The sequence below is a fragment of the Vicugna pacos genome, chromosome 5 (genome assembly GCF_048564905.1).
Source record: "Vicugna pacos chromosome 5, VicPac4, whole genome shotgun sequence".
In the NCBI taxonomy this organism is placed as follows: domain Eukaryota; kingdom Metazoa; phylum Chordata; class Mammalia; order Artiodactyla; family Camelidae; genus Vicugna; species Vicugna pacos.
Genome location: NC_132991.1, coordinates 92,262,564 through 92,289,741, shown reverse-complemented (window position 1 = coordinate 92,289,741; position 27,178 = coordinate 92,262,564). Strand labels below are relative to the sequence as shown.

The 27,178-nt window shown below is 51.4% G+C and overlaps 1 protein-coding gene and 1 long non-coding RNA gene across 4 annotated transcripts in view; both read right to left on the bottom strand.

Moving 5' to 3' along the window:
- Positions 1–27,178, bottom strand: part of AGAP1 (ArfGAP with GTPase domain, ankyrin repeat and PH domain 1) — a 510,942-nt gene that overhangs the window by 410,682 nt on the left and 73,082 nt on the right. The window lies entirely within an intron of this gene.
- On the bottom strand, positions 1,321–26,647 carry LOC140696271 (uncharacterized). Its single transcript, XR_012072411.1, has 2 exons — positions 26,587–26,647; positions 1,321–1,516 (listed from the first exon to the last, which is right to left on the bottom strand). It is a non-coding gene; the product is annotated as an uncharacterized lncRNA (long non-coding RNA).

Genomic DNA, 27,178 nt, shown 5'->3' with positions numbered 1-27,178 from the left:
TCTTCACATCAGCAGAAGCGGCGGCCGCAGCCAGCGTACCCGATTTGGGACTTAATTATTTCCACCACTCTCCAGCCTTTCTCTTAAACCCAGTGTTTCAAAAATGCTTGCACATGAAGAGCAACTTTCTGTGCTTTGGACAGAGTAAAATCCAATTCTCCAGACATTTTAACCCAGTTTTTAAAAATTATTGTTTCCATTGCTGTTCCCCATCTATTCACATGTATCTGGCCTGGGTTTTAAGAACTTTTTTTCCTACATTACAATTAATTCTTAAAATTAAAGTTACAGTCTCCTGGTAAGGCCACTTCAGCTTGCCAAAAAAGCAAGCAAATGTTTCCCTTCTTCACTGCAAATTCATAAAATGTGAGCTCTGCCCAATCCCTGGGGAACTGCAATGACTTTGACTTTTTAATTCATTCGAAGTTAAGAAAAAGATTCACATTTGTTCGTTTTACAAGCATCTCTAGGGAAGTTAATAACAGCATTTAAAAATTACACAACGGATCCCCCCTCACTTGAAAGAGGCAACAAAAAAATGCATCTTTCCCAAGCTTTTATTAAGCTGCTGCGAGTGGTTTTTAAAATTAGTATGTTCAGATTTTTTTTTACTGTAATTTTTGAAAATCCATTCAGGGCAAAAACATGTATTAAAGGTCTGTTCCACGTGAGGCACCCAGAGACGGCAGGCTGGACACAGCACGCAAGGTGAGACCCAACAGGGGCCAGAAGCCATAAACCTGTCAGGTTCTCTACACACTCAGCTAAGTGCTTCATTCAGCTGCCCTGGCCCAAAGTGATGGTATTCAGAGGTGGGGCCTTTCAGAGGTGATGAGGTCATGAGGGTGGAGCCCTCATCAGTGGAATCAGTGCCCTTACACGAGAGACCCCAGGGAGCTCCCTTGTCCCACCAGCCACATGAGGATGGGGGAGAATTCTGGGATGCGGCAGAGGGCCTTCACCCGACCCTGCAGGCACCCTAACCTCAGACATCCCCCCTGCCCAGACATGAGTTATAAATTTCTCTTCTTCTTTATAAGCCATTCAGTGTGAAGCAGTTTGTTACAGCAGCTGGGACCTATTTCTACATACCTTTGCCAATATGGGGTCTTTGTTTTTAATATTGTACTTAACTAGGTGTAAAAAAGAAAGTCACATCTTCCTTTTAATTTTTCTTTAATTAACAAAACTAAATATGTTTATGCATTATTTGCCCCTTATTTCTTTTTATAAATCTGTGCCTGCTCTTTTTGCTGGGAATTTTTTCTTGTTGTTTTCTAATAGCTCTTTACATATAAAAGACAATTCTTTGCCATATGCTGTCAATATTTTCCCAGTTTTTTATTTGCCTTCTTATTTTGCTTAAAGTGTTGGTGATGTGCAGAAGTTGTTCACTTGTTCAAATGTTGTCATGGCAAACCTCTTTTTTTTTTTTTTAATTTTCTGCCTCTGCTGGCCATCCTTTACACGACTTTCAAGATTTGTTTTGGAGGAAAGGATTCTGTCTCTGGAATGGCTAAAGGCAAAAAAAGAGAAAAACAATTATTTGACCTAGTTTCATAATAACCCAGCTCCCCAAGAGAGGCAGAATGCATAGTTATCCCGTGAAGTCAAGAGACCGGAGGACAGCTGACCCTGCTGCCTTAAAATACTTTCTCTTGGCATAAAAAGTAGGCTACAATGGCTTAGGGATGAGAGTGACGCCAAACGCACATTTGATCCACGCTTACAGATAAGTTTAGGCAAAATGTCATAAATCGTCTGCCTAGAAACATCAAAGATAATGCTTTGAAAAAAGTATCTCAGGCTGTGAGTAAAGGATGGGATGGTTCCAACTTTAACGATGCTGGCAAGTTCCTCAGTGGGGTCCGTTAGAAGAGTGTGAGTCAGGGTGGAAAGAAGATGCTGTTGTGGTCAGATGTCCTGTGAAGTCTGGTTCCCTGACTCCCCATCACATGGCCCCAGGTGACCCAGTGTCCGCAGCCGGACCCAGGAGGCGCTGACGCCCACCTCTGACCAAGAGAAGGAGCACAGACTACACACCGCCCTCTTGCTCTTCCCGTAAGAGGCTACTATCTTTTCATTTTATTAATAGACAAACAATCCAACAGAAAAAGCACTGGCCTGGCATAGAATTCCTTATGTGAGCGCACTGCCCACAGGCAGAGTTCGCTTGGCTGCAGGTGTTTGGAAGAACTGAATCTGTCGTAAGAATATCATGTGGCACGTGCTCTAAGTAGAGAAAACATCTGAGCTGAACAATTAAGGTTATTCCTAAGAGGCAAAGAAAACGGACAGAGACAGCACCTCGTGGCACCCAGTGTCTTGTTTTGTTCTGCACAAAGCACTCGTGGTAAATGGTGAGGGAGCTGACATGGCCTCTCCCCCGGCTGGTGTCTGCCCCTGTGCCTGGCACGTCGCAAGTCCCATACCAGGCTGCACGGGGCTGAGGGGTAGGGGCACACTCCTAGGGACGCTCGGGTCTCCTAGTGCAAGGGAAACTGACAGAGAATTTACACCAGAACCGTCCAGGGACTTCACCACTCACCACGGGTGTTACAAAGAACAAGCCTCTAACCCTGCCCCACACATGCCGCATTCTCTCCCCACTGAGCTGCCAGGGCCTTTTTCCAGTTCCTCAAAGTCACCCCCAGCACAGGGCCTTTGCACACGCTGCCCCAGCTCTGAAAGACACAGAGGCCCACCCCCACCCCCACAAGACCTGAAGGCGCAGCAGCTCACTAAGCTAGGTCACCCCCCACCCAGGCCCTTTACTGACCCCCTCACAGGCATGCGTCCCCAGCACCGCCCACCTCCCCTCTAAGCAGCACTGGTCACACTGAACTGCATAGTTTTCAGGGTGACTCTGGCCAACCCGCCCTCCTTTCCAGACTCTGAGTGCCCAGCACCCTCACAGATGGTCAATAAATATTTGATGAATGAATAAATGAACAGACACCAGTGCCGAAAATTTGGAGGCGTTCGTGATCATTCGGCACAACACACACTTGTGTACGTGTATGTATACGGGAGTGCACGGTTGCGGGCAGATGTAATTTTTTTAACTGTAAGACGAAAATCATAGCAGAGATTCTGACACATCCACACACCCCTAAACGACAAAGAGCTCGCACAGGCACTGCTGGCCAGGTGTCGCCCCAGCTCCCTGCACAGCAGATGGGGGAGGACCCCCACAGACCACACCACGGTGCGATATGCTAATTCGCTGTTAATTACAGCCTCTTCCCCAGAACTGCGGGGGGAGGGCCGGCTCTATGGGGAAGGCTGCACCAACCAGGCACGTTCACAAAGGATGATTTTAAAATAATTACTAGTTTATTTTAAATACTTCCTTTAATTTATCAGTAGATCACCTGGAGTAACAAGTAATAAAGCGGTTCTATTTGTGATATATTTTCCCCCGTCTTCCTTTTCCTTACAATTTCTAGCAGTTTTTAAGGGAGAGCAGAAAGGGAACCCCTATGGGCAGGAATGCTTCAGTGTTGAGCTGAAACTTCTTTCCCTGGCTTTTATCTTTTCAGGGGCATCAGGTGTTCTGTTAGTTCCTGAATCCGCGGTTTCTACTCAAATAGATGTCGTATTTCTTACTAACAGAAGTTGAAAGGTATGGGGGACAGGGCTTCTGACATACACATTAAGTATAAACAAGTTTAGATTACAAAGCAGAACGGACTTTATTATAAGTTGCCAAATTACTAAGGTACTTATAGTCCTAAGACTGTTGGCCTCGGAATCTCATAGGAAGAGTATTAAATGTAAAACTATTTCAAGAGAACTCATATCTATTCGCTCAACAGAGCATCCACGTCCCTGCCCGTCAATCAGAATGCCCCTAGCCATAATGAGAGGTCGGGACGTCTGAAAGATGAAAGGGCGCCAAGACAGGTCCAGCGAAGAGTCTGCGATGGAGGCAGAGGTCAGACTCTAGAGCGGTCGGCTCACACGTCCACCAGAGCGCAGTGCCGGCCAGCAGGACACGCCCAAAGCAGACACAGGTCTGGGTGGCACGTGCACACCGGGGGGAGAACCACCAGCCTGGCTCTCTGGTCATGGCACACAGAACGGCCACCGCATCCCCAAACAACCCTGGACGCACTGTTGAGGCTCCAGCGTCCGTCCCACCTGAAGCAAGACTCCTCTGACACTAAAGTCCTGGATTCGCAGGTCCTCTAGAGTCAGAGGGACATGCACGCACACAGGCCTTGCTCCCTTCCCCAGCACCTGAGTCCGACCAGCCATTAAGTGTGTATTTGTCAGTCTGAAGAAGCACAAAGGCAAAGACCAATCCACAGATCATCTGGAGGGGTCGGGGCACTCCCGGCACGGCCCCTGAGATCTCATTACTGGGACAGGAGCCCCGTTGATGTGAATTATTACTGCAGCCCTGGCCCTCTGATTATGCGCATGCATCACATGCAAGGAAGGTGCATCTGGGCTCCATCCCGAGGCCCCAGCTCTGAGCGAGTGAAAGGTGCAATTAACAAGCACCCTGAAGTCCCACGGAGATGAGAGGAAATAAACGCTGGGGTTAAATCTGTGCGCCCCTCCCTTGCTGCATAGCAGATCCACCCCCCCCCCCACACACACACACATACACTCAAGCAGCACGCCCTCACCGAGAAAAGGAAAAGCCTGAAACAATAAGCAATTTAGAAAACAAAATCCTGAAATTGTGCTCGAATTATGATCACAATTAGAAAATAAAGCATGTCTGACTGTTCTCCAGTGAGACCGCAGGCAGCAGACCGGAATAATTTTACACAATTATCAACATCAACATTGACGGAGGCCTTTTCACAAGGGAGTCACACCGTGCCTGGGCCTCTGACCGGTGGCCTAAGATGTGATTTCAGCCCCTAAAGGATGTACTCAGGGGCCACATGGTCTAAAATTGGGGCAGAAGACGGAGCACTTCTTTGTCTGAAATGCAACCATATTTATGTGGAAACTCCTACAAAGATATGAAATTCTGATCATATTTACAGTTGATGAATACTCTTTTTCTTGTCTTTCCGTGGGGGGAGGGAATTCGGTTTATTTACTGATTTATTATTATTTTTTTAAACAGAGGTACTGGGGATTGAACCCAAGACCTCGTGTATCCTAAGCACACACTCTACCAAGGAGCTAGAACCTCCCCCGACCACTGATGAATGCTCTAAAGAAATGGAGATACATCCGGCAGACCTGAATTGTAGCAGAAACTCATATTTTAGCAGAAAACTGTATTTTCTCCTCTGCCTGCAGTGCACACACAGCTGTTCTTTCACAGCTGGCTCGACCTCCTTCTCATCAGTGAGGAGAACAGCCTTGGACTCCTGTTCAGAGCCACACACAAGAGGGGTTATCTGATTACACCGAAGTCCATATTTGAGGCCTGAGCACCCCAGTTCTCTCCACAGACATGGTGAATCATGGCTGCAGAACACTGCCACCCCCAGTCTTATCGCCCCTGTGTACACCTCCAGGCAAACTACTCTTACACAGATGAGCTCCTGAAAGACACTCCTGCAGAAAGAGAACAGCTGGGGCTGTCCTGAGAAGGACCAGGACTTGGAAATGTTAACACAGTTTAGATCTTCCAATCGGTTGCAGGGTCCTGCCCTTAGGGGCTTGCAGTCTGAAACGGAGATGCCATGACTCCACAGCGTTCCGGGGGTCCTGGGCGAACCCAACTGAGATGACATTTGTTCTGCCAGAGCAGGTGCTCTGGGAACAGCACGGAAGAGGTGGCCCCTAGGAAGATTTCAGTTGGCAAAATGAAGCAAGAGGTTGGGGTTCAAGGAAAGGCAAAGCCGTCCCCTCTGAGCAGCAAAAGGTCAATGCCCTGGCCCAGCAGGGACCCAGCATCCCGGGAACTGATGTGGCTGCAGGGCCCTGGGGGGCGGCCCGAAGGCGGAGGTGGATGATGCTGGGTTTAAGATGCAGAAGGCAGTGCGCCGGGGGTTTAAGATGCAGAAGGCAGTGCGCCGGGAAGACCTGCTTCTCTTACTTCACCGTGTTCTAGTCCCTACGGGGACGTTGCCTCTAAGCTGAAACTACACACAATGGCCCGTCTCTGGGAGCCCTGCCTCCCAGGTAATGAGTGTTAAGCTCAAATACCTGTGTTCCCTTATTCACTTATCAGTGAATAACTTGTTCACTTCTCAGTCCGCCGTCTTTCCGAATAAAGTCGCCATTTCTTGCCCCAGCGCCTCGTCTCTAGGTTGCCTGTCCTGTCCCGTGGAAAGCAGTATGAGCCTGGCCTTGGTAACCCCAGCTCCCTAAGCTCTTTGGGGCCCAAGGCCTTGTATCTCTCGTGACCCCAGGGTTCGGCACAACGCCAATGGGTGCTCACAGGAAGGGTGAGTGAGGGGACACCCAGAGAGCGCTGAGACCTGGAGGAATTATTCCAACCTATCCTTAGCAACGGTACAGATGCTGCTCAAGGATGTCAGTCCCTGGGCAACGCAGACCAGCAAACTCAAAAGAAGGAGCTCTGAACACACAGGCAATGCATGACCACGATGTTTCCATGATCTGAATATCATGTCGGACGGAGACACACCTCCTCCTCTCAGGCACAGCCAGGGAACGATGGGCCGCGACGGTCTCCGCTGGCTTCACGCTGAAAGCCGCTCGTCTTGATGTGAGCACCGGGACAAACCGGAAAAGCAGCCAGCCCAGGCTGAGGCGCCTGATACCAGGTAGTCGTGAAAGAGTCAACAGGCACTGGAAACCCTAGATTAATGGCTCGTAAGCACTGACCCTCCTATAAACAGTGTTCAAAGCGTCCCCAGGGAAGGAGATACTCAGTCACTCTAAGATGCTCAGCCAGTCACGTCTGGTCCCCAGCCCAGTGACCCGACCTCAAGCAACTAGCCAGGGTCTCCACTTACCCGTAAACCTTGGAGGCAAGAAGCCAGGAGCCGCACCTCCAATCCTGCTGCAGTGAATGTTTCTACACCCTCCTACTGCATCTCCTGGCCCCCTTGTGGTCGTGGGACCACTGACCAGTTCTGGCCAGTGAGCTGGAAGCAAAAGTGACCCATGCAACTTCTGAACATCTAATTGCAAACACAAGACCCTCCACCAGAGCTCCCCCCACCTCCCCGCACAGAACCAGGAACGTTCAGAACAGGGACTGCTCCACCAGCCCAGAACCCGAGTGCCCAGATGCACCAAAGCCCCTCCGCCCGGCCTCCGGGCACACGCAGCTCTGGGGTGGGAGCGGGGACAGACCGGGTCTGCTCCAGGCTCAGCGGAGGCTGCTAGTTACTGCAGCGCAGCCTGGCCCCTCCTCACAGACACCCCCCAACCTCGCGCTCTTCCCTCCACTGCCCTCGCCAGCCCCCAGCCTCTATTTATTTTTATTCCTCTAAATTTCAAATAATGTTATTCCAGCCTTGAGGGCTTCCGGCTCACTCCCCAGCTGTCCCTCCCCCACTGTCTTCACCCCCCCCGACCCCCCATCACTTCTCCCTACTTGGGATGCAACTTCATTGCTTTCTCCCAAGCACCACTGGTCACCTCGGCTCCAGCTGTTCCTTCCTCTCCTGTGTGCCCACGGCTTGTCTTATGATCAAAATCTGTGCCCAAGGGAGGGGAGGGAAACAGCTCAGTGACAGAGTGCATGCTTAGCATGCACGAGGTCCTGGGTTCAATTCCTAAGTCCCTCCATTAAAAAAAAAAAAATCTGTGCTCAGGAGAAAGTGCTCGGAGAGCTGCTTGACTAGGACCTGGCCACAAACCCTCCCACACGTCGTGAAAGGAAACCGCCAAAATAAGACCAAAAAGCAGAAAAGGAAACCACAAAGCCCTCTGCAATGAGCATCCTTCAAGATGGCAAAGCCTGGTGCCAAGTCACTTTGACTACAACCCCGGCTGCTGCTGCCATGATTACTGTCACGTGGGTCAGGGGTTACCTGGAAAACAGAGGAAGGTAAAGGATGAGTGACCAGAGCAGGGGACGGGAGATCTCACCCCCCTTCCATTCTAACGCCGCTTTCATTCTTGCCCCCTGCTCCTCCCAGGCCTCCAAGGTCTTCCAACAGTTCCAGGTCATAGAAAACTGCTCCACTCATCCCCACTAAAACTACAGAACTGATTACAGGCACAACAGCTCTTCACTCGGCAGCTGGACAGCAGCAGAGCCCCGGTGCCGTGCTGGCTCCACCGTTTCTAGGTCTGTGGCCTGGGAGGAGCCATCTCACTGGGTAACCTCCCTGAGCACCGTGGCTCCGGTCCTCCCCACTCATCCCAAGGGCAGGGCCAGCCACACTGGGAGGGGCACACGAGGCCCGTGAGCTGCTGCGGCCGCTGGAGGGCCCCGAGCCTGACCGCCCCCACCCTGGGCATCCCGGTGCCCTGGCCTGGGCCGGACAGTGCCACCTTCCAGGGACCACACCCGCAGAACCCTCGCCAAGCGCTCTCAGCTGGGAACTCTCATCAGCAGGCCTCTATCCAGAGCCAGATTACACGGGGGAAAAGACACACACGCCTTGGAATTTCACAGAACACAGCTAGCCGGCTCTGACCCCAGTGGTCTGTGTGCGGCGCTGCGGGCCAGCGCTCCTTCTCTGCGAGGACAGGCGGGGACCTCAACGTGCAGCAGGCAGAAGAGTGACCCTGAGACTCCCCAGCAGGGGGACGTCCCGGAGGAGCCCGCTGTGAAGCCAAAGACACAAGTGAGCCAAGCTAAGAGCGCCGCGGTCCCGGAGCAGGAGACGGCGTCTAACCCCCCACCTCCCCTGCCCACCCTCTAAACAGGGCGCCCTCCAAAGGGCAGGGCCACCGGCGACCCTGCGGCTGGGACACAGCAGGAAGGCACTCGATTCATTTCTAGGTCAGACTGAGCAGATCTGGGTGTATTTTCTGTCTAACATATTTTCAAAAGAACAATATTTGTTTTGGTGGAACACAACATCGAGATTATTCTCTATCCCTTAAAAATTCTAAAATACTAACAAAACCTCAAAGAATGTTCCCACCACAGTGTCCTGGGGCCTGGGAATCCAAGCCTCCGGCAGCACAGAGGTCTCCCCTCTCTGCCGCTCCCCCAGCTCCGGGAAGATGCCCGGAGCTGGAGCCCCACGGAGGTCCAGGGAGACTCCAACCCGTCCCTGCGCTGTGCCAGGTGGAGGGGCCTCACGGTGTTCGCGGTCCAGCCCCTTCAGGTGACAGGCGAAGCAAAGGCTGAGAGAAGGGCCCCAAGCCACGCTCCACCCTTGAGAGTGAAGAGCCAAGCCTTAGGCTCCCAATGAGTCGCCCTCACCCGGCCGCCCGACATCAGAACCCTTTCTTTCTCCTGCCTTGAGCTCTGTGTGTCGCTTCATTCCTGCAGAGGGCACTGAAGGAGGACAAACACAGCTCCGCTTACCAGCAGGTACACTTCTACACAATGCGCTGGGGTCATGAGTAAGAAGGTAACACGCACAGTTTTCAGAACACACTGGCATGCCTGGAACCCAAGTGCCAGCCGGTTAAATCACGCCTTGATCTCTTATCAAATCTCCCGTTTCCCACCCAGGACCCTTCCCTGCAGGGTTTGGGGACAGCCTGGGGTCAGGGAGAGGTGGCTCTGGGACACAGGAATCACTTTGGTCCCAACTCTCTCACCGAGGAAACCGGGCGGAATCCCGTATCCACCTGACCCTACTTCCCATCCAGAGGATGTGAACGAGAATTCAACATCCGTTCATCCCGCCTCCCAGCCTCACCGGGCACGTGAGGTTATGTGTCTGGAACAGGCGTGTGAACCACTATTAATTATAAGAAGTGCTGCTTCCTGCTTTAAGCTTCACGACACCAGTGAGCACTCCGCCGTCATTCTCCTGGGGCTGGCCCGTGACTCCTTCGGCAATACGCAAGGTTCACTGCTTTGCCTGATTATCTTTTCTGGAGAAAGGCTCATTCTGGATGCGACACTGGACATTCAGAATACAAGGCCGGCTGGCGCTCTGATTGCAGCAGGACTTGCTCTCTGACCTGCGGAGCGCCATCTCCCCGTCAGTAATGCTGTCTCGCCACCCCTCCCCAAAACCGTCAGAGGATGGACAGCTAAAGGGGCAGTTGTGCTCATCTTGTGCAAATGTGTTCTGTGTTCATTTAAAACCGGCACGACGGCTCTCAGCCACCGAGTGTGGGCTGTGACAGAGAACACATTCGCCAAGAGGCTGGAAAAGGCCACTGGCGGAGCAGCTGCACATGCATCTGGGCAGTCGTGCCCAGTGTGACAGACGGCAAGTGGGCACTGGGCCACCGCAGAAGCCTCACTTCACACCTTGGAATCAATGGTCGATATTTACTAGTGTCCAAAGGATTCTCTGCCGGCACATAAACATAGTGGCTTTGTTGCTTTCATTATAAAAAGCATCCTGATTAGTGGAGGTCTAGAAAATCCTTAAAAGTAGAAACCAAAAAATTGAGGACTCCAGCGGGCAGGTGCCTCTTTGTGCCTGGACCGCCTTGGTACAGCTCCGTGAACCCCGCAAAGGAAGCTGCGGGAGGAAGACGACGGGGCTGTTACCACGGAAACGTGAGGCCATCGAGGGCAGCCCGGCTTCATCCACACTCCTCAGATCTGTGGCTGAAACTGTAGAGTCACTGACTGATTGCTGGTTGCAAAGAAATATTACCCAACAAAAATGCGCTGACTGGGCAGAGCTGGTGATTTTTAAGAAAGCACATCTTCAGAGACTCCCAATTTCTGACGCAGAGTAAGTCTAAAAATTTTAAATTTCTGTGCACGTGCTTACATTTCTTAAATGCTGCCTTCCTCATGTTCTCCCTTGGAGTGTCTCGATTTTTAGCATTTCCCCATTACACACCCACGTTTCACCTGGGGCGACATGGCAAGGACAAAATAACTAAGAGGGATAAAAACAACTTGATGCCCCAGGACGCAGCGCCAACTGATGAGCATAGGAAGCTAAAGAACAGAATGTAGGGCTAGATCACACGTGGCGAATGGCGCCAGGGATCAGCGGTGCAGCCCTGGGCAGCCATTGACTCCCTGCGCCCAACTTTCCCTGTCTGTACAGTGAGGACAGCAATATGGTGTTCATGAAGATGATGGGAGGGAAATGCACAGACAGGACACAGAGAGCACTCAATCCATGTTAGCCACATTCATTACCTTTTATTGTTACTACCGTTATTGTATATTATTAGCCAGAAAAGAAACATCCATGTGCCAGCTGAAACAAACCAACAAACAAAAAAAGGCATAAAGTATATAGTGACAAGCAACAGTCCTTGCTGTATATCTGCCAGTGGGAGAAGGAATGATAAATCTGAACCAAAAAACTTTTTAAAATTCTATCCCTGGTGCCAAGCTGGAGGTTATCTCAATTCTGAGGGCAATGACTGCATTTATCTTAAAAGAAAAACGAAACGACAACGAATTGCATGGCCAGAGAGCTTTTAATGAGATCCCCCTGTTAGGACAGTGTTTCCTTCATCTGAGTTCTTAGATAAGGGATTTATTAATAGTAAGTAAGCTTTTCCAAAAGCAACAGAAAATTCGGCACGAGGAATGAGGGCGTGTGCTGACGGACACATGCTCGGGGCTCCTCGCAGCCCCTGGGACCTACGCGTGGGAACCACCTCCACACGCCCCTTTCGGACACAATGGGATGAAGCTAAACTAATTCACTAACTGCCGAGAACACTAGTGCTCAAATTCCCCACCAAACATTTCACAGCCTGAACACTTAAAAGCAGGGCTTTGCAGATAATCTAGGGGAAAATACTGCACACACATGGTGAGACACTCACTGTAGAAAGAAAAAAGACACTTTTTAATTCTCTAAAAGAAAAAGAAAAATCACTGTAAGTTTCATGGTTCATACACAAGAGAAGAAGTATCAAAAATGTCTACACCTGCCCCGAGCACCCAAATTGCACTATATTTATTCTACATCAAGTCCTTCAACAAATACAGATTGAACACTGCAAGCACCCCTCTCTGATCTCAGTGACAAAGCCCCGGTCCTCGGGGACACACAGGCCAGCAGTGGGGGGACAGGCGAGAAACACGTATGAGCGTGTCAGGTGTGGGTGACCGCACTGAGAGACAGAACAGTGGGGGCAGGGGGAGGACACGTCACACCCTGAGCAGCTCAGGGGCTGAGGTCTGAGCGAGGACTTGAGGAAGGGCCCTCTAGGCAGAGGGCGCAGCTGGAGCAAAAACCCTGAGGCCTGGGGAGGAGGGGGAGGTTGGGCAGGAGAGGGGGCTGGAGCTAGGCTGGCAGAGCTCCCCCATCGAGCACCAGAGAGTCGAGAGTTTAGGCTTTTTGGGCCAGGGGACAACCCAGGGTGCCACGAAGGTCTGCGTCTCAACGGCTCAGCTCTGCCAGGGTCGCCTGCACGCAGCCGTGGAAGGGACATGAGCACACAGCCTGGCTGCGACTTACTCAGACCCCGAAACCTGAATTTCATGTGACTTTCACAGGTTGCCAGATACTCTTCTTTTGATTTTTCCCGCAAGCACTTATAACCATAAAAAACATCCTTAGCTCAAGAGCCAGACAAAACAGGCTCCCGGGACTTTGTAAGGCTTCTGCCGTTTTGTTCTGAGCACAGAGAGGCCACCGCGGGTGCAAAGTTCTGGACACACGACCGGACTTAGGTTGTAAGAACCATCTAGAAGCTCTTGAGAGTGGACCCCAGCAGGAGGCGGGGAAGTCAGGAGACCAGCCCAGACGGTGGGAGAGCCGCAGGACCCCTCCTGTGCTGAGGGTGCAACCAGGGGTCCCAGCCTGACCAGGTGAGGGGACAGTGAGGAAAAGAGAGGCCCTGTGGCTTGCCCCGGGCTTGGGGCCTGGGGGCCTTCGGGCCTCGGGCTGGGGCACACTCGGCCGGGGCTGCTAATGGGCACCCCCAGAAGAGCCGCACTGAGATGGGGAAAAGTCACGCAGCGCACCTCCTTCTGGAGCAGCCAGACTCAGGCGCAGGGAGCATCGACGTTCACACGACAGGGAGGGGAGGCCTCGAGTCGCCTTGTGTTAGTTCATCAGGTCTGGCTCCGCTGCCAAATGAGTTCCAGAATATTTCCATCCTCGTGGCTTCCTGGATGCGGGACCTTTATTTGCTGAATAAATACCTAAACGACTACAAGGGGCTGGGGGGCCTCCCTGGGAGCTGCTTATAGTCCTCTGAAGCTGGCGACCGAGGTTCTACTGTGGCTGCAGTGTGTGCCTCTTAGTCCTGAAAGCTGTCTGGAAGACTCGCCTGGTTTCAAACCTCCACTGGAAAAGGAACTGGCTTGAGTCAGTTACACAGACCGGTTTTCTTCACTTTCGCGGTCCATTGTGGTCTGTGCCGCCTCCACGTCCTGGGTACCGGCCCCGCCTGGCAGAGAAGCTCCCCCATCCTCCCCACCTAGAAGACCCCGCCCCATCTCCCCGGCCTTGGCTTCGGCAGGACTAGGAGCAGGGGCTCCACCGGCCGCAGGGCAGCTCCCTCTCCAACACCCCAGAGAGCAGGCCCTTCTCATCTGGGGGAAAAGCCCCTAGTGGTTCTGGGCCGAGCCTGCCATGCCAGGGAGCGGCCAAGTGGAACAAAGGACCACGTGGGAGCGATGCCCGCAGTGGCCCCTGAATTCCTCTCCCTCGCCTCAGCTTTCTTGAGACATAATTGACAGGTAACAGATGAAAGTTTAAGTGGACAATATGATGCTTTGACACACGTATTTGCTGTAAAATGCTTACCGCCGTAGGGCTGGTTAACACCTCCATCCCACCCCATAATTACCTCTCTTGTGTGGTGAGAGCACTGAAGATCTACTCTCTTAACAACTTCCAGCACGTAATGCAGTGCTGTTCAGTCACCAGGCTTCCCATGAGATCCCAGGACTTACTCACCTAATAACTAAGTCTGCACCCTCTGACGGCCATCTCCCCGACCCACCCCTGGCAACCACCAACCCCTTCTGTTTCTATGGGTTTGGCTTTTTTAAATTCCACAACTGAGTGAGCTCATACGGTATTTGTCTTTGATTTATTTTAGTTAGCACAATACTGTCCAGGTTCATCCATGTTTTTGCAAAAGGCAAGACTTCCTCCTTTTTTTGTGGCTCAAAAATATTCCATTGTTCATATACACAAACCACGTTTTCTTCACCCGTCCATCCATCCACGGACACCTACGTCGTTTCCACGTCCTGGCTACTGTCAACAACACTGCGATGAACCTGCAGGTGTAGCTCTCTCTTCTAGGCCACTGTTTTCATTTCCTTTGGATCATGCCCAGAAGTGGGATTGTCAGATCACATGGTGGTTCTACTTTCCGTTTCTGAGGAGCCTCCAGACTGTTTCCCATAGCGGCTGCGCCAATTCTCATTCCCACCAACAGTGCGAGAGAGTTCCCCTCTTCTCCACAGCCTCGCCAACACTTGTCTCTTGTTGTTTTGATAGAAGTCTTTCTAACAAGTGGAGATGATCTCTCACTGTGGTTTCCCTGATGCTTAGTGATGTTGAGCATCTTTCATGTACCTATTGGCCATTTGTGTGCCTCCTTTGGAAAATGTCTATTCAAGTGCTTTGCCCATTTTTTTAATCAGATTGTTTAGGTTTTTTTGCAGGTTTCTGTCTCAGGGCTTGTCATAGGGCTCTCAAAGCCATTTCTGGAAGGTTCCGTAGGCATGTGAGCAAGGGCAGGGGCCTCAAAGTCATGCACAGATACCCAAAGCCAAGTGACCACTTTGCACAAAGCCTGACTCGGTGGGGAATTTTTTTTAATTTATTTTTGTAGCCACGGAATAAAGCCTCATGTGACTTTGTAGTCATTCCCCAGACGTGGAGAAGGCATCACCAATCACCCTCCTTCGCATCTGGCTGATGAACTAAAGCAAACACCCCCAAGGTCCTCTACAGCTCAGTCCGTGGTGTCCACGTCCTCCCCACCCCCCAACCCCCCGTACGGGGCACAAGGACGAAAGGCAGAGGCCACGTCCCCAGCCTCTTCACCCCCACCCCACCCTGCCTATCATCTGACTCTTGGGCAAAACTGGGGCAGGAAGAAGGAAAACACACAGGCAGCCACACAGTGTAGCTCACCCCAGCGCGTGCGCACGCGCACACACACACCCAGTAGCTAGAAATACACACCTGCCCGGGCTCTCTCAGCACGTGGGGAAGGGACCAGCTGTGGTAAAGTGGGGTGCCCTCTAGAAGCAGCCGGAAGTTTCCATTTTGGCCTCAAGGAAGTTCTCCGTGAGTAAAAACATAGGAAGCCTTTGAAACTGATTTTGCAAAAGCATCCAAAGGCCTCGGAGGAAATGCATTTTCACCTGCTGTGAGGAAAACAATGGGCTCCTCCAAGCAGGGAGGGATCAACCAAAGGAAGCCAGGCTCTGCTCACTGCACCAGCCAAACGTTTAAAGCAACTGAGCTCACCCACAGCCCAAAAACTTAGATCAGTGAATGAAGACTTCGTTTTTCACGTGCTTTTTAAATGGAGGTACTACTGGGGCGCACACTGCAAGTAGGAGGGGGATGCGGCCCCAGCGCACCTCCCTGCCCCTGAATTCTCGAGAAATAGCCACCCCTCCAACCTCCCTGGGGACTTGAGGGTCCTCTGACAAGTCTCTACCACGCGTCACCCTGGACCACCAGACCTGCTGCCTTGGGTGTCACACAATCACAGAGCTCTCTGCTCCCTGACAGGAGGCAGGGGGCTCTGATGTCACATCTGCCGTGGCCACACCCTCTCCCAGGGCCCCCACCCGCCTGCCAGGGCTTCTGATGTCACCTGTGGAAGGTGCTATCTGCTCAAACCCAACTTTACTTTTTAAATGTGATGACTTGCTGGATCTTCATGGGCAATGCACAAAGGGGAGACTGGTGAGCACTGGGCAGCACCTGGACAGGGTTTCCCCAAAGGTCGTCAGCAGGCTTGGTCCCAGCAAATTTTAGGGGTTATGCATTTTGATTAAAATACTTTTAAATCATCTTTAAAAACTAAAGCCTTTGCCGTTGAGTCCAACAGAGGTAGCTGGGGAACGAAGACGTTCCATAGCCTGAGGAGGTACACAGGCCGAATGTGCAGAATCCGAGCCATCCCACTGCCTGCAGCAGTCACGCCAGAGGGGCGACTCCATCACAGCAAATGCACCCCGTCCCGTCATAACAGGCCCACAGACACAGAGGACAAACCAGTGGTCACTGGGGGAGGGGGGAGGGGATTAAGAAGCACAGACAACTACGTATAAAATAAATAAGCTACAAGGACACGCTGCGCAGCACAGGGAAACAGGGCCGTTATTTTAGTCATTATAAATGGAGTATAATCTATAAAAAAATGTTGACTCACTATGTTGTACACCTGAAACTAATATAGCACATCACTTAAAAACAAATACTAAGTATGTTTATACAAAAAAAGTACCCCACCTGTCACATTAAGTGGTTCCTTCTCACGCCGTTGCATTTGATTTAGTAAATCTGCAGTTATAGCTGGAGTATCCCAGAGGGATGAATACAAGAGGGAAAAGAGTCTGGGGAGCACTGCTAAGGGATCATAGAGTACAGCACGAGCCAGCGGCAGGCTGAGAGCCCAGGAACGTTTCCTTCGCTGTCGTGCGTGACCAGGGCTGAGGCCGGCGCCGAGGCGCGCTGGGGTCCGGGGCTCTGGTCCCAGGAAACACAGTAGTCACCCCACGAGAAGGAAAGGGAAAGGAACTGGAAGAGCAGTAAACGAAGGGGTGCCTGCAGGGTGGTCGGGACGGACCCCAAGGGAGACTTCCATCTGTAGATGGTTCTCGGGGCAGGGCTGGGGGTCAGGCCCCGGAGGAGGTGAGCCCCAGCCTCAGTTCTGGGAGCCGTGTTGCAAGAGGGGAGGCAGCTGGGCGCACGCCACTCACTCCCCGCTGCACGTCAACGTCCAGGCTGCAGCTGGAGGAGTGGGAGTGCAAGGATGAACCGGAGGGTCCCCGGGTCTCGAGGCATGGTGGCAGGAGGGGCATCATTCTGAAGAGAGACCGCTGGCCCTGGATTCCTGACCCCCACCCTGTCCACTCCCCTCAGACTCCTGTATTACTCAGCTCGGGCTGTCGGAACAAAATCCCAAAGACCTGGTGGCCGAGTCAACGGAATTTCGTTTCTCACAGCCTGGAGGTCAAGGTCAAGGGGTCGCCAGCTCTTTTCCTGGTGAGAGCTCTCATCCTGGCTCACTGGCCTTCCAGCCTCTTGCTAGGTCCTCATGGAGTGGAGGGCAAGCTCTCTGCTGTCTCTTCTTCCAAGGAAACAAACCCCACCACACAGGCCCCACCCTCACGACCTAAGGCCCTTCTCCAAATACCATCCCAGTGGGGGTTAGGGCTTCCACGGGAATGGAGGGGGGAACACAATTCTGTCCACAGCTCTGATCTCAGAAGACAGTTTCTTGTCTCTAGGACTGGGGCTGAGGAAGAGGATGAGTTAGAGTTATCTCCAAGGCTTCCTGGAGATCTAAAATTCTGTGATTCTAAAAACTGATCGAACAGTCCACATGCACTTACACAGTCCCATCCAATCCAGGCACACAGCATCCTAACCTCCGGGTCTCTCCCCAGACCAGCAGAGGCAGTGCTGAAATTCGAGGAAAGGTGTGCGTGTGGGTCATTTCCAGGGAATCAGGGCACCACTCTCCTGTCGAGGGCGGGAACACAGCACAGCAGGCTATGAGGCAAACTACTGCATTTACAAAACCTTATCCAAGAACAAAACATCGTAAGCCCTAGGAACGCCGGGCCCCCAGCGTACACCGTGTGCAGAGCATCACTCTGCTGCTTCCTTCTGAAAACGTCTGACCTTGTGGTTCTCCACAATATTTTAATAATCCACCCTGGTTTATGCTTATTCTCAAATCGCTCTTAGCAAGGCAAATACATGTATACGATTTTCTTAATTTTCAAACATAAAGATGTTCTAACATCAACTTCGCCACCTCACGTTGCTGTCCACAGCTCGTTTTTCTTCATTTCAGATGAACCACTGGCTATAAATACCTCTGTATCTGCAGGGGATTTATGAGTGAGCTTGGTTTAACGGCGTATTTACACCGACAGGAAGTGGCAGGGCGGTCACTCTCCTCTGTTTACACGTCTCTCTCCCTCCATCTACCGGTGGCTGCTGAAAACAAATCCCCAAAAAAGTCCAGGCTTAAATTTTTAAATAACTGGCATTGACAAATCCACACAGCTGTGCTCCACCTGGTTCTCAGTAACACATAATGTACGGGGCTACATTTACTTAACAAAACTGAAACCATCTGAGCAGGCAAATTAAAGCAACAGTGGACCAGCACGTCAGGGTAAGGTGAATTCTAGACCTCAGGGGTGTCCTGGGTTGGGATCACCATTTCTGGCCCTCCGGAGGGCGTGTCCCCCCAGGAAGCCTGCTTTGCTAAGTGTCAGCTCTAAGATCAGCGATGAGCCCAGCAGCTGTGTTTAAGGTGGTGTGACCACGCTGGCCGCTTCCCCAACAAATCCCCGATTTTCCACTCACTTTCCCCTGGGAGCTGGACTGCACTGTCACTCCCTGTCCAGGGCCCTTAGTGAAGGCTGCCCCCTTACTCTCGGAGACCCCTCTTCCGGGGAAATCTGAGCGAGTTCTCCAGGCCTGAAATAGACTCCTCCGTGCTCCACACCCGTCTCACCTGCGCCACCCCCCATCCCAGGAGTCTCAGACAGACAGACAGCTGTCTTCCTCCTCATCACTGCCAACTCTGGGGTCCTGACTACAGCCACCACCTCTGCGTAGGCTGAGATTCAATTTCTTTAAAAATTTCTTTATAACTCTGTTGATACATTCAAAATATGATCTGGAAAAGTACACATCATTTTCCCAATTCTTCAAAATAATAGACTTGCTCATGGAATGCCAATCATGGTGCCCTGCACACAGAGGTGCCCCACACATCTACTGAAGGAAGGACCCAAGAAGGAGGTCAACTGGAGGGGATAATACAATCAGGTTAAAATCCAGAACAGGAGAGAGACGAGAAATCTATTCCTGCGTTCACGGACGAAGAGAGGGACAGGGGAGAGAGACCACTGCCCATCTCCAGTTTTCAAGTTTAATAATAAAAATAAAGTTTAAACAGAAAAAAATCAAAATGCAATTTTGTTAAGGACAGACAGTATTAGAGTAAGTTCAGTCACCAGAAGGGGGCAGTATCTTACAGACTACACAAGCACTTTTGTTTCAAGTAGCTCAAATTCTAAATGCCCATATACCAGGTTTCTATTCAAATATCTCAATCTCCACTTTCTTCATTTTTTTTAATTGAAGTATAGTTGATTTACAGTGTGTGACAGTTTCTGACATGCAGTAGAGTGATTCAGTTTATATATGTATTTTTTCATATTCTTTTCCATTATAGTTTCTTAGAAGATATTGATTGTTTATCTATTTTATACACAGTAGTGTGTATCTGTTAACGCCAAACTCCTAATTTATCCTTCCCTTCTTCCCCTTTGGTAATCCACTTTCTTTATACCACCTAAAATATTTTTATTGTATGTGAATCTATAATTAAAATAAAATTTTAATGAACGTAACATATATTTATGATATATTTTAAATTACTCCAGATATCAGTTCATCTTTTTCTTTACATGGTTGTAAAGAAAAAATGCTCTCAGAGTATTTGAATGCACATTTTTTTGAAAATCTCAGTTAAAATACCTGGTATACATATCTTTAAGTACATGTCTGCATACACTCAGAAAAATACATTTACATTATACATTTAGCAATTATCATTTGCTTAAACATAGTAAAAATTCTTTTTATTAAAGTTCATCAGAAACATTTAAAATGTAAAAAGAAGCAGGAAAAATGTGACCTAAAACAATTAAAAATAAGTTCTCCCCTGCCCGCAGTGGAAGTTTATTAATTTCACTATAATTCATTCCAAAACTAATTCTAAACTGCGGCTTTGAGATCACACTTGTTTCTCTGAGTGTCATAGCTGAGCCTGCCTGTCTCTGGGGGAACTTGTGGGGGAAACGCCACCCATTCACGCACAAGGAGAGCCATGTTCACCCACCACATCTTCTCATCTGCGGTACAACAGACTCTCGTAGAGAGTTCTGCGAAAGCAGCTGGCCTGGCCCCCACTGTCACTCTGACTTGCACTGCGATCTGAGGGTGGCCGGCATCAATCACCAACACAGAACTCCACACCCACAGCCTGCAACGCATCACGGCCCGCCATCGCACGCCTGCCCAGGTGATGAGGGCTTGAGCAGGATGGGCTCACCCGGGGCTCGTTCCAGAAGCTCAGCCGGCTCTCAAGGCCCTCTCCCTGCCCCAGTCCCAAGACCCACCATTTGGGGCACTCAGATCGCCTCTCCTTATAGAGTTAAAAGTCGTATTCTTGGGATCCAATATTCTCAGGAGCCTTGCAGGGGAAGTTAAACGCACCCCATCTTCTAGTTCCCAACTGGTCCTCTGGGAAAACAGCCCCCTCCCCCCAGTATCTTCAACCCCGAGAGACCATGATGTTCCAACCATTACCTTCCCGAACAACCTGAACCAAATCCCACGTCTCACGTCGACGGCAAAGGGGGGCTACTGACCTTCTTTCTAATTCCACTGTTTCAACTCGGACCTGATTACTGGCAACGTCCCTCCCAGGCACATCACACCTGGAAACAACGAGGTCTCCGTGGAATCACAGCCCGTGGGGAGAAGGGCCGGAGACGGTCCCTGGAGAGCCCTCTGCAGAGGAGTCTGGCCACCAGCTACAAACCCGCTGCGGTACTGGTTCTGAAACTGCCGGCCTAGAACCAGCTCTTCTGGAGTCCAGCCCACCTGAAACACTAGAAGATGGGGCCCAAAGGAAAGGCCCGCCCATCCTGTGACATGGCTTCAAGGCCGGCACGACCAGGCTCCTTGCAGATGCTAAGGGTTGTCTCCTTGTCTTCAAGGGTGTGGTACCCAGAGCAATCCCCACGTCCAGCAGCCTGAGCTGTGGAGGACAAACCCCTCCTCCACCCGGGCAGGGTGTGTCAAACACTCCCAGCCTCCTCGCCAGCTCCTCTGGACCCAGCTCCCCGTCCTGCTGGGCCTGGGCCCTCCCAATCGGGGCTGCTTCAAGTCACTCCCATCTCAGACTGGAGGGAAACACACACACAGCCAATGGGGCACGCTGGCTCTTCTGGGACCACATTCCACCAAAAAAGAGAGTGACTGGCTCTCGGAACCCAAACCCACTGGCCTGTAGGACATGTCCGGCCAGTGCTGCTGGGTTCTGGAGCCACAGCCAAGATGGCATGCTATCTCCTGCTGGATTCCATCCAGCTGAGTCAACGCACTCCCATCACTGAGTGTGGGATTTTTTCAAAAGTATCTGATCCCATCAGATTCGATGGGCAGGTTTCTTTACCTCTGGATTCAAGGGACAGGCTGTGGCTGACGGCGCGATCAGGGGCTCTGCTGGCCGGGACCTCCGGGGAAGGCCATCTCTGCTCCATTGCTGTCTCCAGCACCGCCTCCCAGTGGCAGTAGGGGACGGGAATAGGGGGTACGCTCTGCCCCTCTACCGTCCTTTGGCAGCCCCATGCACAGGCTCTGCCCTTTTCTTCGTATATTATCCCAAAAATAACAGATAAGGTCCTTCTTCTAAAGTCATTTTGCAGTCTCGGCCGGGCTCAGCTTTTCTGCCACTCCTCTCCCAGCTCATCACTGGTGTTTATCCACCACCAGCCTCGGGCCCCGTCTTCACACTCAACCCGAATGCCAGGGAGCTCAGCCTCCACGCCCAGAGTCCGTGCAACACCCCACACCCGTGGGAGACGTGGCACCTGGGAAAGCAGGAAGGCTGTGCACCAAAGGGCTAATGATATTTATCTCTGTGGAGAGGAGTTATGGCTGCTTTTTATTTTTGTTTTTATAAGAAAAATGAGAACGACTAGTTTTAAAAATCCTAACCTTAAAAAAGTCCCCATCAAGTAAAAATGGGAACAGACGGGACCAGTGAGAGAAAAAGGAAAGCACTTCTCACCGCCCCACCCCGAGCCCTCTAAGGGATCTCTCCCCTTCCCTCCTCTGGGCTCTCTGGAATTCCGTGTCCCTTCACCCAAACTGTCCCCGCCTGTGCCCGCCTGCTCCCTCCTGGCTCCCGACCCGTGACAACACAGACACTTAAGATGATCATCACTGCCTCTGACCATCTTCCCTTCAGAAGAGTTTAAAACATAGACACAGCCGTCCCAAAGGGAACAGGACACCTAGAGCTGGCAAGGCCGGCTTCCCCGTGAAGAGCCAGGAGCTACGAGTGCAAAGTTCAGATGGAGTGGAAATTCAAGTCAGACGCTGGAAGAAAGCTGCCTCTCAAAGCCTGGCAACCCCCCTTGAGGGCTGGACCCAGCAGGGACTCGGGTAGGGCATACGCAGACCTGGGGAAAGGAGCGCTTGGAAAAACCGGCAGGGACATTGCTACAGACTGAATGTTCGTGCCCTAAAAATCACACGTCGAAATCTAACCCCCAGTGTGATGGTATTTGGAGGTGGAGCCTTTGAGAGGCTATTAGGTCCTAAGGATGGGGCCCTCGTGAACAGAATCAGTGCCCTTATTAGAGGGACCCCAGAGAGCTCCCCTGCCCCTTCCGCCACAAGGACACAGTGAGAAGGTGGCCATCCGTGAACCAGGAAGCAAACCCTCACGGACACCAAATCTGCTGGTGCCTTGACCTTGGACTGCCAGCCTCCAGAAGCGTGAGAAACAAGATGCTCGCTGCTGAAGCCCCCCGCGCATGGCACCTTGTGAGAGCAGTCCTGACTAACGCAGACACACTCCAGGTACAGGACACACGGCTGTATTTCAACAATGGAAACAAACAAGGGGCACAGGCACAAAGAACAGGAGGAAATCCGAACTGCTGATGACCTCAGGGGCCATTAAAAACCCGGCAGTGAGCTCGGGAAACAAGCCACCTGGGACCCTCCTCAGCTGGAAGAGTCTTTAAAAAGCCCCATCGGTATCAACAGCCCCCAATATATCTATAAAGGGAGCCAGCTGTACTCACAGAGTCTGCAGGTAAACTTCACTCCTAATGACATTTACGACACGCTTAATCTGCAGTTTACACTAATAATCTCCAAGCAAAGAGGACTTAAAAGGAACAGGAGAAAGAACTACTTGTGTCACTCTGTGAATTTAAGGAGATCCAGAAATTTTCCTAAAAAGGAAATCAGGAATTTGAATGCATAGAGCCTAGCTTCTTAACAGCTCGGCTCTGGAGGACTGTAAATAGCTCTACTAAAAGCCAATTATTACTTTAAATGAGGATTTCGCTATGTGGAAGGTAAAGCCGACTTGACCGGTTCTGAAGAGGTTTGCACATCTCAGCACCGAGGATGAGTGCCCGGGTGAGGGGCGGGGCTGACTTTATTTAAAGAATGGGGGGCAGGGTGGGGGTGATGACAGACAGCTGGTAGGAGACGAAACCAAAGATTTCCCTTCACGATAAGGTATTTTACACCCTCCCCCGTGACAATTTTCATTTAGCAATGGGTGAACAAAACTCTCCCAGTAAAGCGAAAGTTTCCAACAGCCAGTAAAAGACTGGACTTCAGTCCCTGGGATGCCCTGGGGGAGGCAGCAGGAGGAGCTGGTGTTTACGGCGGGCTCCCCACCTCCTCTACGGCAGGTCCATTCACCACCACCCCCTCCCCCACCGCAGCATCCCTCCGGCAAAACAGGGTACAGTGCAACACAGGAAATGACGCCTCTCCAGTCCTTCAGAGATCATCAGGCAAGCTCAGGTGAGCTCAGGAGGCCATTTACGAGGAAGATGCAGAACTCAAAGAAAGTTGCTGTCCCTAATTTTCCTTCACTCTCCCGCTGTCTGTAGCTCCATCTGCTTTAAAAGACAAGATTCAGTCTTCCTTCGATGGGAATCTAACTTTTCCACCTGCTGGTCCCTAGCAGAGAGTGCCCCACATAATGAGGAGGTGGGGGTGTGTGTAATTAACACATGAAGTAAAAGTGATTATAATATTACAGCCATGTTTATGCTTGGGTAAGACCTTCTCCCTACAAAAGGTTCAAAAATTGTTCAGTTCAAGCTGCTGACTCATCCATTCAAGGATCTATTGAGCATTTCTGCATCAAACTGCACAAGAATTAACTAACGACAGAGTTAGTGGATATATCTGTCTGAACAGGACTGAAAACCACCACCCTGGTAATTTTCAGTGTCTTCATAGCACTGCCAGTTACACACGCGCGTTTTCCTAGTGGGAATTCTTCTAGCTGCGCACGGCAGAGTTGTGCACTGTACGTGAGTTGCACTCCAGTGAAACATGTCCAAGAAAACCACCAGCCCCAGCCCACCATCCAGGGTATCCTGCCACATCCATGGGCGTATCGGCTAACCCTGCCTCTGTGCTGGCCAGGGCACCTTTCTTGAAGTGGGTTTGGAGAGGTAAGCATGGGTGGTCTCCCAGTCTCTCCCAGATCATTCGCCCCTGTAGGTGGCCCAAGGGCTCACCCACCCCAATGTGTATGCGAGCACGCACCCACAAGTGCACCCACGTGGTAGTGTTGAGTCATCCTGAGCCCAAAGTCAACTGAAATCCTTACGCCCACTGTTTATCCGGGAGGCGTTTCTTTTCATCCACCGCTTCCCCAACCCGTACCTGACTAGCTGATTAAACTCCTGCGCCTCCTTCGAGCCCCGCCCCACATCTAACCCGCAGTCAGAACCTGTCTCAGCGCGTCGCTTGGTGTCCACTGCTACCCGCAACCTTGGGGTTTACATGATTCCTTCATTGGCTTCGGTTCGCCCAAATCCCTGCAGCGCATGTCTGCAGCTTTTAACCCCTCACCCTGCAACCTCAAGGTACTCTGCAGCGAAACAATAATGACGCATGGGGCTTTATTTGGGGGTCTCCACAAAACAAGGAGCTGACCCCGCAGCAGAAATTAAGGTGATGGTGGACACCAGTGGGTGAAAACTTGGTGTGTAATGGATCTGAATGCACCTCCAGCTTTTAACTTCAGTTTTCAGGAAGGAAAAACTAGACTTAGTAAAAATGGACTCACACTTTTGTGGGATCTTTTGAACGTGTCTCCTCTAAACCCACGTGTCGTCCCCACCCTCCACGGGACAGCTGGTGCCAGCTCACACATTCCACAGACCCTGCTCTGCCCCCTTCCTGGTGGACAACCACTGGTCTGAAATAGAGTCACACGGGTCCAAACACATGCCTTGGGCAAGATCACCTCAACCACAGTCTTCTAACAGCGATGCCCAGGCTGGGGTGGCCCACCGACCCTGCCCCCTCAAAGTTGCCCCAGGATTGAGCTCGGCCTTCCATCCCTGTGAATCAAGGAGAAGTGAGGACTCTCTGGAAGATGCACGAAGTAGGTCTGGAGATGCCAGCTTACCAGGGAATCATTTCAAATTTAAAACACAGGCTCATCCGGCAGGTTGAGAGCCAAATCCTACCAACAACATTAAATCAGTGGAAAGCTCTTTTAGACCTCCTCCCTCAATTCCAGAAACAGGTTTCACCCAAAATGTTCTTCAAATTCTTGCCAAAGAGGCTGCCTGCGGCCATCAGTATTGGAAAGCGAGTTCAGGGCGCTGTGACCCCTGGAAGCTGGGAGGAAGGGCTCTGACCCCAAACTCTGGCTCCCGGGGACAGCGAGACAGGCTGAGGTCGCAGGTTCCCTCTGGCCATCACCCTGGCAGCAAAACCCCTGGAGCATGCTCCATGCTGTTGCTGTTAAGTCCCAGGTGAGAAAGACTGACACGTCCTCCCAAAGGACCCTGCGCTTCCATCTGAGAAGCCCAAATGCCGGCGTGCCTTTCACCTCGGGGCTGCCAGCGGAAACCTGAGCACAGAACGAGGCCCAGAACCCTGGGACCCAGCAGCAGAGGGCCCTGCCAGAGCTGTGCCCCTTCTAAGGAGGCGCCCCGTGTTCTCCTGGGGAAAGACAACTCCAGGCGGTGCAGGCCTGTCCGGCACGCTGGGAGCGTGCGGCGGCCTGGCCGTAACCACGCTGCCCCTGGGGGCAGCCCCGGCCAGCTCGGAGGGAAGGCTCACTCAGAGCTCCGCCAAGGTCAGGCTCCAGCTGCAGCCAGATTGGGTTTAAACCACAACCAGGAACCCCAGGGCCACGTCTAGGGGCCAGATGTCTCTCCTCCTCAGACAGGGCTCACCAAGGGCAGCATCACCTCCTGACCCTGCCAGCCTCTCTCCAGCATCACGAGCTCATCACAATCGGCTGCTGCAGTAACACCTTCCCTGGACGGCGCGAACAGCTCGCATCCCTTAAAGGCTGCTTTAATACGTCAGACTCTGTCTCGAAGGTGTTACAGACCTCCCAGGGCAAACACAGAACGGTAAAACCTTCCCGCTTGCTATTCAAATGGCCAGTTTTCACCTTACAGGTTTCAAGTTTTGATACCAACCGTCGTCATGTTTCAGGACGTCCCTGTGGTTACAGGACGTCCATGGCAACCGCACTGGGTTTTCCTCTTCAAATGGCTTCCGTTAATGTACTCCCATCAGTGTCACACTCAGTCCATTACAAACACAACCACACAGACAATCATCATACTTCATGATCGAATTCTGTACAAACCTGGGGTCAAAAAACAGGCTTTAGGAAGACTCAGACCTCTGCCACAGTGTGCCACCTCCAGGTGCCGGGTCTCTTTGAGCATCAGTTTACTGATAAGAAACCCTCGCTCCGTACCTCCCACGGTTATTAGAAGGATCAGATAATGTAATAATCTCTGCCCGAGTGCTGCGTGAGCCAGAAAGTCAGGTCGCAGCACAGCGGTTAATGGTTATTACTCACAATCACAGTGGAGCCGCACCCTTACTGGATAAAGCCTAGAGAATCTCGTACCCACTGCTCAGAAATGCAGCATCTCTCACACACAGCCCGACTCAAAGGTTCTCTCCAGACTTCTTTTCTTCCACCCTGGAGTTAAGCTATCATTGTTGGGTATTATCAAAGTACTCCTGCCAAAATATTAGGGACCAAAGAAGCCAAAAAGAAGTAAACACCAAAAAAAAAAGCTATCATCAATGAATAAATCACTCCCAGATGAACAGCTCTCCAAGGCAACTCCTGTACTCGAAGACGCCCCAAACAGGGGCCCTAGTATCTCTCCGTTACAGAGCAAGTGTCATTGACTCTAAGACTGAAAGCACCCTTGGATTCACCT